This window comes from Cryptomeria japonica, chromosome 3 (assembly GCF_030272615.1).
Source record: "Cryptomeria japonica chromosome 3, Sugi_1.0, whole genome shotgun sequence".
Classification (NCBI taxonomy): domain Eukaryota; kingdom Viridiplantae; phylum Streptophyta; class Pinopsida; order Cupressales; family Cupressaceae; genus Cryptomeria; species Cryptomeria japonica.
Genome location: NC_081407.1, coordinates 163,207,368 through 163,222,770, shown reverse-complemented (window position 1 = coordinate 163,222,770; position 15,403 = coordinate 163,207,368). Strand labels below are relative to the sequence as shown.

Genomic DNA, 15,403 nt, shown 5'->3' with positions numbered 1-15,403 from the left:
TGAATATGATTTGGCAATTTCCTCTAAGTTATGGCTTGGTGTATTGATTTCTTCTTCTTCTTCTCTTGTTGGCCCTTTTTTTAGGTATGAAGGAGGGTCTAGTTATTCTTGGTGTTGACCCTAACAAAGCACTATTATCATTTTCAGAATGATTGGAGGTGACATCCCTTCCATTAGCTTGGTTGGGTCTGAGATTGCTGATTGTGTTGCTCATATTTTGAAGGGTTTGTAGAAGTAGTTGCTTTGTCCTCATTTTGCTCCATATAGGCCCTCAACTCATCTCTCAATTGTTCATTCATTATTTTGTTTTGAGAAGGGTTGTCACTTGCTGCAAGTTTCCTTTTTTCTCTCTCCAATGCCCTTTGAGCTCTCTGGCTAAGTTGCATCAACTATCTTTTGCCCATTAGGCTGGTAGGAGCGATGCTTTGATACCAATTGTAATGTCTCCTTTTGGGGATGTTCCTAAATCTTGCCTTAAAATCACAAGTTCAATTAAAATAAGAAATATAGCTCATTAAAATACAACTTACCAATTAACAATTTCCTTTACACAAAACTTTTGTTTAACCCCTACAATAATGCTAGTCAAAATTTGAAATATAATCTATACGGCCAATTATTTCCATAAGGGTTAGGAATCAATAACATATAAATGCATATATAATCATTCACATTAACAATAAAATAGATATTTAAGTTAAATAACATCACTCATTGGCTAAGTCACCGTGTTCGAATTCGAATTTGAGTTCGGCAATCATATAATTCGGATGAAGTTCGGTAAGGGTGAAAAATTCGGAAAAAAAATTCGACATCAAATTCGTCTTATATAAATTTTTTAGTTAAATATAAGTAATATATCTCATAAATTATTGAAATAGTTTAAGATTGCAAAGTAGATTTGAAATCATTATAAAGAAATTAAAATAATAATCAATTAAATACTAAGTCACCAGCTTTGAGTTCCATGAAATGTCAGAGGAGAAAAAAATTTGAAAAAAAATCTGTTATTAAATTCACTTTATATCAAAGTTCCCAGACTCGCCACGAGTCAGGTGAGTTTTTTGAGTTGGCGAGTCGAGCCAACTCGGGACTTGGACTCGGCGAGTTTTGCCCATAACTCTTCGAGTCCGAGCTCTAGGACTCGGCCGCGGCATGTGCAAATTTCGACTTGCAAAAACAAAAAAAATAAAAGCTTTTTAACATGTTTTTTTTAAAATTTCTTTTTCATTTAATCCTAAAAGGTCTTCTAATTGCTAGTTGTGAGAAGAAGAGAGGAAAAGTGAGAGAGAGGAAGGAAAACAAGAGGCCATAGGTTTGCAACCAGCAGGGAAGAAGAGCATCAAGGAGACCACAAATCACATTGGGGAGGCCATAGGCTTGCATTGAGAGCATCAAAGAGTCCATAGCAAGACTTCTCAACTCATTTTAAAGAGGTAAATTGTTAAACTTTGTAGATTTTGTTGGTTTTTTTAGGTATGTTAATGGATTTTTTTCATTTTGTGTGTTAAATTTTTTTAGTTTAACAGTTAACTTTCCAAATCTTGAATGTTTTTTTTTTTAAGTTTAACTTCAATGAGAGAAGTAGAATAACAACAAAGTGCAAACCCTACATTTTTTTAGAAAAAAATTGTAAACATGTATTTACAATATTTTCTTAAAAAAAGTAGGGTTTGCTGATTTTTTCTATTAGTTTATAACTTTATAAAATTTTCTTATTGCAGCAGCCTTCACGTTTTAAAAACATTCATTTTTCACAATGCCCAAAAAGGATGAGGCTTGGAAATATATTGAAGAGTTTCCTGGCAGACAAAAAAATCAAACAAAATGTTTTTTTTGTAAAGAAATTAATTTTGGTGGCATCAATAGATTTAAATACCATATTGCTGGCATACCTGGCCATGCTATTGAGGTATGTAAAAAACAAACTGTTGAGGCAAAACGTTTCTGTTATGTCCAATTAGAAACACATGAACAAGAAAAGTTAACTAAGAAGAGGCAATTGGAAGAGTTAAGTGCTATTGGCTCCCATGCACCCGCATCCGCATCCGCATCCACATCCGTACACTGTGTTGGAGAGGGTTCTTCCATGCCTCCCTTTCATTCTAGTGCTTTTGCTAGTGCTAGCGCTTCTACTTCTCCTAGTGGCACTATTACCTTTGGCCCTAGAGTTCGAAAATTCAGGTTGGATAGTTATTTTGTGCCACGCAGTACTCCTGGGGCACAACCCTCGCTTGAGAGCATGGGTTGGAACAAGGAGGTTCATGATGCCGCAAGAAAACAAATTTGCAAGTTTTGGTACTTTTGCAACATTCCATTTATTGCAGCCAGGTAATTCTTTTTGATTTGATTGCTTCAAGTTTAAAAGTAAATTTATAGTTTGAAGTTGAACTCTACTTTGTCTAATCATAATCTATTTGTGACAGGGCTCCTTATTGGCAAGGCATGGTAGATGCCATAACCATTTGTGGTGTGGGGTTTAAAACCCCTACTGATGTTGAGTTAAGTTGCCCCCTCTTGTTAGAAATGGTTGAGGATATGAAAGTTGAGCTAGAGGACCATCGATAGTCTTGGAGCCAGAAGGGTTGCACCATCATGACAGATGGTTGGACGGATAGGAAGAATAGAACACTCCTAAATTTTTTTGTTTACTGCGGAGGTGATTGATCATTCTAATTTGTACTTCCCTAAATGCATTGAATAAATTAAATTTTGATTTGTTGAAACTTGATTGATACATGATTATTGATAATTATTTTGCTCTATTTTCAGGATCCACCATGTTCTTGAAGTCTATTGATGCTTCCTCACATGTAAAAAATGCCACATACTTATGTGAGGCTATTGAGGAAATCATACAAGAGGTGGGGGAAGAAAATGTGGTGCAGGTGGTGACAAATAATGCAACAAGTTATGTTGCTGCAGGTAAACTTTGAACTTTTCAAGTCTTGATGGAGAGGCATCTATGATTATTTAAAATTTTCTTAACACATCAAAATTCCTAATTAATTTAAAATTGCTGTAGGTAAACTTTTGATGGAGAGGCACTTGAAAATTTTTTGGTCTCCATGTGCGGCCCATTGCCTTGACCTCATGTTGGAGGATATTGGTAAGCTTGAATGGGTGAAATCAATAGTTGAAAGGGCCAAAAATATCAGCAAGCTAATCTACAATCATGCATTGGTCCTTAGCATTATGAGGCAATACACGGGGCAAAAGGAGTTGGCTCGTCTTGGTATCATGAGGTTTGCCTCAAACTTCCTCACACTGAAATCCTTGATGAAATCAAAGGTGGCTTTGAGGCGTATGTTTGTTGGTGAGGAGTGAACTTCCTCATCCTATGCTACGACCACTGTAGGGATAGATGTGGGAAATTGCATTTTTGATGAGCTAGGTTTTTGGACCCCTTGTGGAGAAATTGTGCAGGTAAATTTATTACAATTTAAACATTTAGTATCTAGTATCTACTATTTAGTAATTTACTTTTAATTTATTAACAATTTAACTTTGCAATTTTGCTTTTTTTTTTAAATTTAATTTGTGACTTAATTGTTTTTGTTTAACATTATGTGTAGGTCACTGAGCCCCTCGTAGTTCTCCTACGAGTTGTTGATGGGGAGAAGCCCTCTATGGGCTATATATATGAGGGTATGGATAGGGCCAAGGAGGCCATTACGTCCATCTATGCAGGAGATGAGGATAAGTATGGCCCCATTTGGGAGATTATTGATAGGAGATGGAAGAACCAGCTTCACAGGCCCATCCATGCAGCAACCTATTACCTCAATTAGGCATTTCGATTCCGTGATGACTTCAAGGCGGATGAGGAGGTTCTTAGTGGCCTGTATACAGTGGTAAAAAAGTTGTGTACTAATGGCACAACTTCAAGTACAACGCTCCAGCTAGATAAATATAATAATCAAGAAGGGGCAATCTTCGTAAGCAGCATGTGCATAGAGGCTCGGACACAATTGCAGCCAGGTAGAAATATATGTAAACTTAAGATTCTTAAGTTTATGGCTTATGCATTTTAATTTTTGATTTTATAATCTAGCCTTAAAGTTGGAAATGAGTTTGATTTTTTTTTCTTTTCGTTATTTCAGATAGATGGTGGCAAATGTTTGGGCCCTCAACCCCAAACTTTCAAAAAATTGCCATCCGTATTTTGAGTCAGCCATGCAACGCTTCTGGATGTGAGCGCAATTGGTCCATGTTCGAGCACATCCACTCGAAGAGGCGTAATAGATTGTCTGTGCAGAGGTTGAATGATCTTGTTTTTGTTCATTACAACCTCCGTCTTAGGACCAGATAGATTTTGGACACTGACTCCTCTCCGATTACTTTAGCGGAGATCGATCCAGAGTTTGAGTGGATCCTTGAGTCTACCGATCCCGTCTTACTTGAGGAGGACTGTGAGTGGGTTGACCAGACAGACAGAGAGGTTGAGGCTGTGGCTATGGCAGAGGAGGATAGAGCACGATCCGACACAGGCACAACTAATGTTGATCATTGTGGCACCTCACAGGCGGAGACTATGGCTATCCAGTCATCCAGGACCTACCTTAGACGCATTTGTAGGAGGCAGACGGACTACTCTAAGGCTGAGGATGAGCTAGAGCCTGAGCCATAGACTTGTTTTTGTTTACAACTACATATATGTTTGGGAACATTTGACGTCATGGATTTTATATACATTTGACAACATTTATAACTCTATATATCTATGTTTTCTATTTCCTTCAACTACAATTTACATTTCTACACATGTGATGTATGTATGTTTATGTATGTGATCAAATTAACTTCTATTTGATGATGTTATAGTGTCTTTAAGCTTTATTCAATAATGGGTGCATGAAATGGGTTTTAAATCGTTAAAAATCTCTAAATTTCAAGGGTTTTTTAATTTTGCCGAGTCATTGCTGAGTCATAGCCGAGTCACGAGTCGAGTCAGCCTTGCCGAGTCCGAGCCGAGTCCGAGTCTGAGTCTGGGAACTTTGCTTTATATAAGTTTGTTATTTAGATAACATAAATAATATATCTATAAAATTATCGGAATTAATAATATTAAATTTGATTAATTTAATTTAAATATCTAATTAAAATTTATTAAATTTTATATTTTAATAATGAAAAAATCTAAATTAAATATTCTAAAATATTAAATTTTGAATATATTAAAAGTATTAAAATAAAATAATAAAATAAAAATATATTATACTAAATATATAATATATTTAATAATGTCCTTTTGCGAAGTTCGAAGAGTTTATTTGAGGGCAATGAATAAAGGCAATGAAGAGTTTATATTAAACATATACAATATAATATATTTAATAATGTCCTTTTCCACGAGTAAAGGCAACTACAATTTATTTTTCGAAAAGTAGCAGCAACAGCCTTTCTCGACGCGGCTGTGCACAAACCCTACTGGCAGCAACCTTTCCAGCATCGTGTTTTCTTGCAGTCCCCAAAGACTTCAACAGCGACCCTCATACCTCCAGATGGCACCTGTCAAGAGGTCATTCATCGATGGAATTTTTTTTGCCCATTCTATGAATTTGAGGTGAAATTCGACGAATTTCATGCACTTTTTAAACGTTTGCCGTAATTCGAATCTCAAGCCGAAAAATCGGCGAATGCGGTGACTTAGGTTAACACTATTAAATATATAAATTATATATTTGTTATTTTTAATATATATATTGTGTTTACAATTAAGAATATGTAAATTATGTTTAAAATATATAATATATAAATTATGTTTTTAATATAATATTAATTTATTCTTATTTGAATATTTCAAGAATATTATTAGTAATTAATATTAATTAATTAATAATATTTAATAAATAAATTTCAAATAATCATTCGTTGGTAATTATTATATTAATTAATAATAATAATTGCTTTATTTAGGATATATATATAATGGTCAAGGATGGGACATGACACTGCACGAGGGATTTTGCTCTAGTATGTCTGGGATTTGATCTAGGGTCTACACAGGCAAATCCGGTATCATGGTGTGTATGTGTGTTTATATATATATATGTATGTAGGTATGTATATGATGGAGAAATTAAGTTATTGCAGCCATTTGTGAGTAAATCTATTGCATCTCCACTAAGAAGTATTTATTAGCAATTAATATAGAAAATTCCTTTAGCAATCTATCTTGAATTTATAGAAATGTCTTGCAAATAGGAAGGACGACCAGCCTTCCGAGTTTGCGAGAGTTGAAGGACTGGAAATCCAACATGCATCTTATCAAGTACAACACCCCAACATGGATGGACCAGAAATTATGCCATTGCTCGTGGGCTAGGAGGTGGAATGCACCAAATTTTTTTTCTGTGCTCCCACACTTGGTTGAGGAGGACAGCTAGCCTCCAAGGTGGACTGAGGGATGGAATGGACCAGAAATTCTTACATGCCCTTGCAATACAAGGACGACCATCCTTGAGATTGCTGTTTGCAAGCATTTCCAATGAATTCTTAATAAGTTTGACTATAAGGAATATGCCTTGGATCAAATATTAATGATATTAGGCTGTATTGTTTTAGATATGAATGATTCTTATATGGATTTAGATGCTATTATAGATTCTTGATACTTAATGTTTCTATGTCGGTTTCTAGTGGTTAATATTGTTTGCAGGCCTTAAACCAGGAATATCCCATAAAGGACATTACGATTGGTAATTTTATTATGGTGTTATATTGGTAAAGATGATACGATTCTCATCTTAAGTTGCAATTAAGGTAAATCCCAAAAAGGGACATTACAATGGTATCAAAGCCTTGATCCAGCCAGCGTGCAGGGTAAAGATAAAATAATGGATGCATTCTAATCAAAGAAATTTGAAGGTCTATGAAGGTATCTATAAACTCAGTTAAAAAATAATAGTTCAAAGTCTATAATGATCATATGATATGATAGTGCTTATAAGTAGATGACCGTGACTAAATAACAATGGCATGGTATGAGGGAGCTTAATACCTCATGGGTCGGTACAGGCTAATAAATGACAGTGTTAGGTTTTAAAGTAACATTCATACCTCATTTGTAACAGCTACTTACATGCTTTCTAAGAATCCACTGTTGATCCACACCCAAATGATTCATGACATGGCAGTAATGTTCACTGTTGAAGAGGACAGTGATCTCCATGTCTAATAGGGAGTGTCTGAAGTAATGAAAAGAGAATAAGTGTTGTTTACAGACCTGTTAGGACAGTGGCAGTGGGTATGCAGATAAGAGTAGGATGTGTTCCCTTATGAATAACCATGAAAAATATGAGATATGAATACACATCACAGACCCTACACATGTCAAGGAATAGTGAATAGTATCAAAATACAGTCACAACCTTATGAAGGTACAGATAAATAATAAATGATAAGCCTGAGATTCACCATAAATGACAGTGGCAAGACACTAGTAAAGGCAATATATGAGGTTGTTGAACATGACAATATTAAACATCTTCTACAATAGCAAAGTCATACTTTTTGAATAAGTTGCGTCTTATTAATCATTTGAACTCTAGTTTTAAATATTTATGGCTCAAATCTCACAATCATAACTCAAGACACACTGGTATGGACAATTGGTTCGAAGACGAGACATATAACATAGAGCGTAGCCGCACAAAACTTTATGATACAGACTTGAATCATCAGGTGAATCAGGTTCTGATAGGAATTATGGGTCCAAAAAGTGCTCTGTCTTGAAATCTTTGAAATTACTAAACACGAAGGTCACAAAGATTTGGGCCTACAAACCCCTCAGATCTAGATTTAAGACCAACAAATTTGATCAAATACAACCCCCATCTTTCTCCATGCAGCCGCAAATCAATTCAGATTTACAAGTATATGCCAGGGCAATCTGCATTAAATTTGAATTTTGATGAAAAAGAGTGGAAAAGATGATCCAATTGTGTACAGAAGCTTTGCAACAATAAATTCTCTCTTTGGGATTGGTCTTGCATTTATGGATAGCTGCCCCATGTCTTCTAAGATTTGATTCTAGCTCATGCATGAGTGTGGCACACAATACACAGATTTAGTCATGACTACATTTAATCTCAGGTGCCACATGCCACACACTACACAGATTTGGTCATGACTGCATTTAATCTCAGGTGCCACCTAGGCTTACCTATCGCGAGCTTAGACAAGCAAGAACAAATTTAATAGTTACATCATTAAGAAAATCCAAGCTTGTATACAGCCTTCAGTTTTAATCAGCCTTTGGAATACATGGCATCATTTGAGGGATACCACATCATTGGTGACATGTCATGCAAACGAGATTACAAGGTACTTGTGGATTACTAGAATTAAGGTTCTTTGTATGTGCAGACCTAAGTATTGGGAGTTGAGCTGGCTGTTTTTCCTAAATGATGCACCTTTTCAAGATACCACTACCATCCTAGTTAAGGATTTCACAAGAGGCTGTTAAACCATGTCATGAATCCCAAGGGGAGACGTTGGACATGTTCCAACAATCTCTCCCTTACTGTTACCTGAGGGGATTCAAACGTGCGACCCCACTCTAATACCACTTATTGGGAGTTGAGCTGGCCGTTTTCCCCAAAGGATGCACCTTTTCAAGGAACTGCTACCATCTTAGTTAAGGATCTCATAGGAGACTGTTAAACCATGTCATGAATCCCGAGGGGAGATGCTGGGCACTTCTCAACGCTAAGCTCATATCAAGTTGGAATTTGTTAGTTTTTGCGATCAGATTAACAAAATGAACAGAAAAGTAATGATGCACAGAACAAGAAACAAGACACAACACATACCTTGGGAAAACCTCCCTCTTGGAGGAAAAACCCAGCAACAAATCAGATCTAGATCCTTTTATTAATTGTAGAATACAATGGCAATAAAGATCAGATTACTTATCTGATATAACTGTCAACCTAGGGCAGAATTAGAGTTACAGTCGTAACCCAACTAGGGCACAATGTAACAGCAGAAGATAGCAGACTTATCTCTAGATCCTTTTATTAATTGTAGAATACAATGGCAATAAAGATCAGATTACTTATCTGATATAACTGTCAACCTAGGGCAGAATTAGAGTTACAGTCGTAACCCAGCTAGGGCACAATGTAACAGCAGAAGATAGCAGACTTATCTCTTTCTTATATAAGAATATCATCAGCATACAACTTCCAGCTCTTCGTAGTTCTTCACTGAAGATTGCAGACCTAATGATGTTTATGGACCTTCAAGAGGAACTCGCTATCCTCTTCAATGTATTCACTGTCCAAGATCGCATGTATGGCAAATGCTGATGGCAGAAGTAATTCGCGGACCTTCAGAGGTGGTTCGCTTGCCTTCAATGAATATTCGCTAACCTCCAGATCTTGCAGAGCTAACTTCACATTGATGATAATGAAAACTGAATGATGAATGCATACAAATGAATCTCTATTTGTATGTGGCGTGGAGACCAATTCAAGTCGGCTTTACCTTAAGTTTTGTGCCAAGATTTAATTGCAATTATAAGGCTTACACGTTACCTTAAGTCTTGCCCTATTTTGGCGTCTTAATAATGATTAAGTTATATTGCAAGGGGGAGCGCACCTATTTAGGACCACACGTTACCTGAGGGGGTGTGCCCCTACGTTTGGTGAGCTTAAATGCATTTGGGCCCAGCCCTACAGGGATTCGGATGTTGCCTTAAGGCAATCCGAATCCATTTGTTTTCCTAACCTAGTTACAAAATCAACAGAATTGAGTCCCTCAAATGGATCCCTAGATTCTCAAACATATCAATGTTTCAAAAATACGGCACGAGATTTTAATGAATTTAAGTTAATGTGTCTCTGGGTGAAGGTACTCATTTGGCTTTAAACAGGTTCACTCAAGTAGATTACAGTCAGGGGCCCCACAAGGAAATTAATGTGAAATGATTTTTAAACTACAAACATGGGTGAGCAGCCATCAAGGCCAAGGGAGTTAAAAACAACTCACTCCAAAAATTGCTAGGCATTCTGCATGGTTGGTGGCCCAACAAAAATTGCCATGCAAAATTGACAAAGTAATATAAAACCATCCAAATTGCAAAATTGTTGCAATCCAGTCCATCAACAGAATTGGTTAGGTTCTAATAAATATTCCCTTAATCTGATCATCCCTTAAGTCTCTTGCATCATGCATGTATCTTCACAACGTATAGGTGTTTTCAGATCTCATTTTGGGGATTGGGATGGATCAGGACCAAGTCCCCAAGGCAAATAATATATTATTAGAACTTTAGAACTTAAGAAACCTTCACATGCGATAAGAACACATGTAACATAAATTCCTAAAGCAATGGTTTAAAAAACATGAAGACAATAAACATGAGGATCACAACCTCACAAGTGACAAGCTCAAACATGAGCAGCTACTTTGACAACCCAAGAACCACCTTTTTTCTAATCCATCTTATAATATGATTTTCCTCAGATCATAAAACTCCTACTCCACCATATCTTTCAAAATTTCCTAATCAGCAGACCCACCTATAATCTGTATCGAATGCAAACTTCATTAGAGTCAACTTGATAAATGATCAGAATATTTTAAACAACATGAACAAGACAATCTTTCTTCTTCTTTTCCAATGCCACAATCTAATATCATACATATGAAAGAGAAGCATTGAGGAAACTCTCTGATTGGTCTAGTTACAGAATATGAGAATAATGAAAATATATCAAAAAGATATAAATTCATTTAAGAAAAAAAACATTGCATAACTGTATGTCATGCTTCTAATTCTCTTCTTAATATGTGGAAAGCTCACCCTTGCTTTGACTCAAAGAGATATCCATGATATTGTGCAAACGTAGGATCAACCAAATCAGTTCCTTGCAAATATGAGTGATGCCAAAAGAGAAATCAATTTTTAAGTTGATGACTTGAGATAATAACAGAGTAGCGCATCGGAAGTTGAATTGTGAGATAAATCTTTATAAAAAGCAAAGTTACAAGTGGCAAGTCCTAGCCATTTCATATTGGAAAATATTTTGAAAACTCTCTCCATGCTTAATGCTTGAGGACAAGCAATCTTGGGAAGGGCGGACTGTCATGCCGTTGCCAAACTAGGTTAGCAGCCCTTAATAAAAACAGATCAGAGCCTTTATCGCACCTTTAATAATTAATAAACAATAAATGCTTTGGCGTTGAAACAGAAGATATTAGAAAGGGGCTGACTAGGTTAAATATAAATAATTTCAAAGCAGCGAATTCCAAAGGAGGTCGACTAGGTTAAAAATAATATAATTCCAAGGCAGCGAATTCCAAAGGAGGCTGACCAAGATCTATAATTATTAGTGATTTATTCAAGGGAGTGCCCAACCAAGAGAATATGAATAGATAAAAACATATTCCAAGCAGCACCTATAAATAGAGGTGTCCCCTGCAAAAGAAATAATGTGACTACCCAACATTAGAAGCTATAAAGGGGAGACACTTCATTTGTAGAAGGCATCAAGTGAGAATTGAGAAATAAGACATCTATTTGAAATAGATATTGATTGCAGCAAACAATAATATTCAGAAATCAAATTGAAGAATAATTTTAGAATGTCTTCGGACATATAGTGTCGCGGTTAAAACACTTCGTTGGTGAAGCGGCCACCAAGGTTCAAACCCCTGCTGGGCCATTGTGCTCGCAGGCCTTGTGTCTTCTCTGGACCGTTGTGCTCACGGGTTTGAACAAGTGAAGTGTGGGGATGAGGTCCCCCGTTTGTGGCCTCATTGGTTCATAGCTCCGGGTCAAAGGCGTTTCACTGGAGCCGGAGGGCGTGTCATGCCAGCGTCACCGGTCACGTTAAAAAGTTTACGAGGCATTAATAAAAAAAAAAAAGAATAATTTTAGAATATAAATTAAGAACAATCATATACTTATATTGCAGAGATTTAGTTATTGCAGCCAATTGTGAGTAAATCTATTGCATCTCCACTAAGAGGTATTTATTAGCAATTAATATAGCAAATTCCTTAAGTAATCTATCTTGAATATATAAAAATGTCTTACAAATAGGAAGGATGGCCAGCCTTTCAAGTTCCTGATAGTTGAAGGACCAGAAATCCTTAATGCAACTTATCAATTATGCCACCTTGAGATGGATGGATCAGAAATCCTGCCATGCTCGTGGACCAGGAGGTGGAATGTACCAGCAATCCTTTCTGTGCTCTTGTGCTTGGTCAAGGAGGACGGCCAGCCTCCAAGGTGGACTGAGGGATGGAATGGACCAGAAACCCTTCCATGCTCTCATAATAGAAGGACAGCCATCCTTGAGATTGCTGTTTGCCAGCATTTCCAATGAGTTCCTAATATGGTTGACTGAAAGGAATATGCCACAGACCAAATATTTATGATATTAGGATGTATTGATTTGGATATGAATGATGCTTATATGGATTTAGATGCTATTATGAATTCTTGATACTTAATGGTTTTAATGTCAGTTTGTAGTGATCAATATTGTTTGCAGGCCCTAAACCAGGAATATCCCATAAGGGCATTACAATTGGTAATTTTATTATGAGGCTATATTGGTAAAGATAATACAATTCTCATCTTAAGTTGGAACTACTGTTTCAGGACTAAATCCAGTTAAATCCCAAAAAGGGACATTACAATGTAAATGTGTTTCATTTTGTGCTTTGTTTCAGTTACACATGTTACAGACTCTGTTACAAGGGTGTTTGTGGAAATCCCAGGGCGTTTGTGGAAATAAACATCTACCATGTGGTTTGTGTGTGTTTAAACAAATATTAATCTTCAGTTAGGGCCTAAAGAGTTTGTAATGGTTCTATGTTTCAACTGTTTATAATATTAGGGCCAAGATATAGGTTCTTAATGTTCCTTTTCTCTCTATAGATACACGACAGCAGCACATAGGCCTCATATTAATGGAGGGGTTTGTGCAATTCAAGAATTCAACATTGATTTTGTGTTTTGAGTGGTGGGTGGGAACACCTGCATGCTGTTGCCAGAAAAATTGTTTTCCTGTCTTGAATAATGTCATTGAAACACTGAGTATTTGCATCATCATTTATACGTTTGATATTACTATGGTGGAACTAATGTTCATTATTGTTTTTCTGTCTTGAATAATGTTATTGAAACATTGAATATTCTCATCATCATTTATATGTTTGATATTACTATGGTGCGACTAATGTTCATTTTTTGTTTTCCTGTCTTGAATAATGTTATTAAAACACTATGAATATTCTTTTTTTTTGATTGGTAATGGGCACTTTTTAAGGTGCCGAACACTATTGCTGTTCAAATCCACGGGCGTGCCAGCCCGGAGAAAGTACCAAGCCTGTGATCATAGTGGCCCAGCTGGGATTTGAACCTTGGTGGTGATTTCACCAAGCAAGTGTTTTAACTGCTGAATTACATGGGTCACCCCAACAGTATGAATATTCTTATCATCATCTATTCGTTTGATATTACTATGGTGTAACTAATGTTCATTGTAGTGTTGAAAACAAATGGTACTTTGAATCTAAATGCTAATTATGAGTTAGCTATGGCCCTAAACTTTAAGGATTAGGAGGATGAATCTGTTATTTCTCTGTAGAATCATTTATGTTCACTTTCTTGTGTTCTATTATCTTTTAGTCAATGGGATGCAAAAATCCATTTTTAACTTTCTTTTGATCACATGCTTTTTGACTTTTCCAGATTTATCTTGCACGGAACAAATGTCTGAGTGTCACACATTTGCCCATGAAAGTTATTGAACACAGTGACAATGAAGATGCCGTTAGAGACAAAAATTCTAGCAAGAAATTTCAGCAAAGTCAGAATAGGATGGAATGGGTTGGTCTGTATCAAGGGTCACACATATTATCTCGAAAGCCACACAAGGCAGAAGAAAATTTATCCCCTATTTCACCTTTGATGCAGAACAGTCCAAATACCAAAACAGCCATGTTTCAACAGTTCTGGAAAGCTGGGGATTATGATGTCCAAGTTACAAAACGGAAATCCTTACCAGATTCATTTTTATTCTTTTCTATATGATAGCATCTGTTGGTTCCTATAAATCAGATTAATGAAATACATATTGAACATCATAATACAGCATGCTTTAAAAACGTTGTGCCACAATTTTGATATTTTTATGGCCAGTAAACTCAATTTCTACTTCAAAAGCAGTTGACAAGCATGTCATTATTTTTACACTTCTTTCGAGTATAAGAAATGGGCGTTAGTTTCTGCTATAGAAATATACATGACAGTTATAAAGGAGATTGTGTTTTGCTCTGATAGACAGGAGCAATAAAGAATGTTGTGACAACTATAAACTGTTTAAACTTTAAAGATTTATTGTATCCATTTTATTTTTATTAGTATCAAACAGTGACTTATTTCCTTAAATAATTTGTTTTCTCAAATTTTTGACTGCTATTTCTTTCCAACTTGAAGCATACCCGGCCTTATTTTCTTGAAGTTCTTGCAGCTTCAACAATTTTCACTACAGATTTGGCGATGTATTTTCCTGATGACTGAAAGAAGGCCAAGGTCAATCTGACATGCTGCAAGAAGGTTATTTTTTATTTTTTATTTATTTTTGGCAAAAGGCCGAAGCCTGTAATGTATTAATATATAATTGGAAAAAAAATAATAATTACATATTTAAAATATGAGGAGGGGATAACAACACCCTCAGACACCACAAACCTATCCCTGTTCAAAAACCCAGCAATCCAAGAACTAACTCATCCCAATTAAAAAAAGATGAGTGCACAAAAGCTCCAACCAGGAGCATAGTGAAACCCACCGATCTTGTTGAGTCCATTACAATTTACAACTGAAACACGCCACAATGCAGCTACCACTGAAAACAAGAAATTGGCCATAATCCAAATGGGCACCAGAATGAACCCATTGCATAGTGGCCAAAACTGCAGGGCACGGCAAATGTAGATAACAACGTAAAAAATTGGGACATTCCCCAAGAACCTCATATCAGGATAACCCCCTCTAAAGCGAATTCTTTTCATTGCACGAATAATAAGAGAATGAACATCAAGAGCCAACCACGAACCATCATTATAAAACATTGCCACACGCATAGAGCAAATGAAATCCCCTCGAAAAGAGCCACCTTGAACCATCAGATTTCCACAGGCAAATTACCCCTTTATGTGAAATCACGCATTAGCTCCTCAGCTTGATTTTAACTTCCAAGTGCATCTTGAAAAGACCTGGAACACACTCAATCCAGCAGACAGAAAACATATGAGTTTTTCCTGCAAAACAAAAATCTCATTAGTTGAAAAAGGATTATGGTCTCGCCTGCTCAATTTTGCTTCTGAGATCTGGGTAAAGAGGAAGATCATCTGGGGAAATAATAATCTCTCCATC

General features: G+C 36.2%; 1 long non-coding RNA gene across 2 annotated transcripts; it reads left to right on the top strand.

Moving 5' to 3' along the window:
- The first annotated feature begins 1,648 nt into the window (after positions 1-1,648).
- Positions 1,649-14,325, top strand: LOC131031012 (uncharacterized). 2 transcript variants are annotated; one of them, XR_009102961.1, is made up of 7 exons: positions 1,649-2,331; positions 2,427-2,659; positions 2,773-2,925; positions 3,026-3,426; positions 3,576-3,981; positions 13,290-13,443; positions 13,715-14,325. It is a non-coding gene; the product is annotated as an uncharacterized LOC131031012 (long non-coding RNA). The 2 variants fall into 2 exon arrangements; XR_009371931.1 differs by having other exon boundaries at positions 1,651-2,659.
- The last annotated feature ends 1,078 nt before the right edge of the window (positions 14,326-15,403 follow it).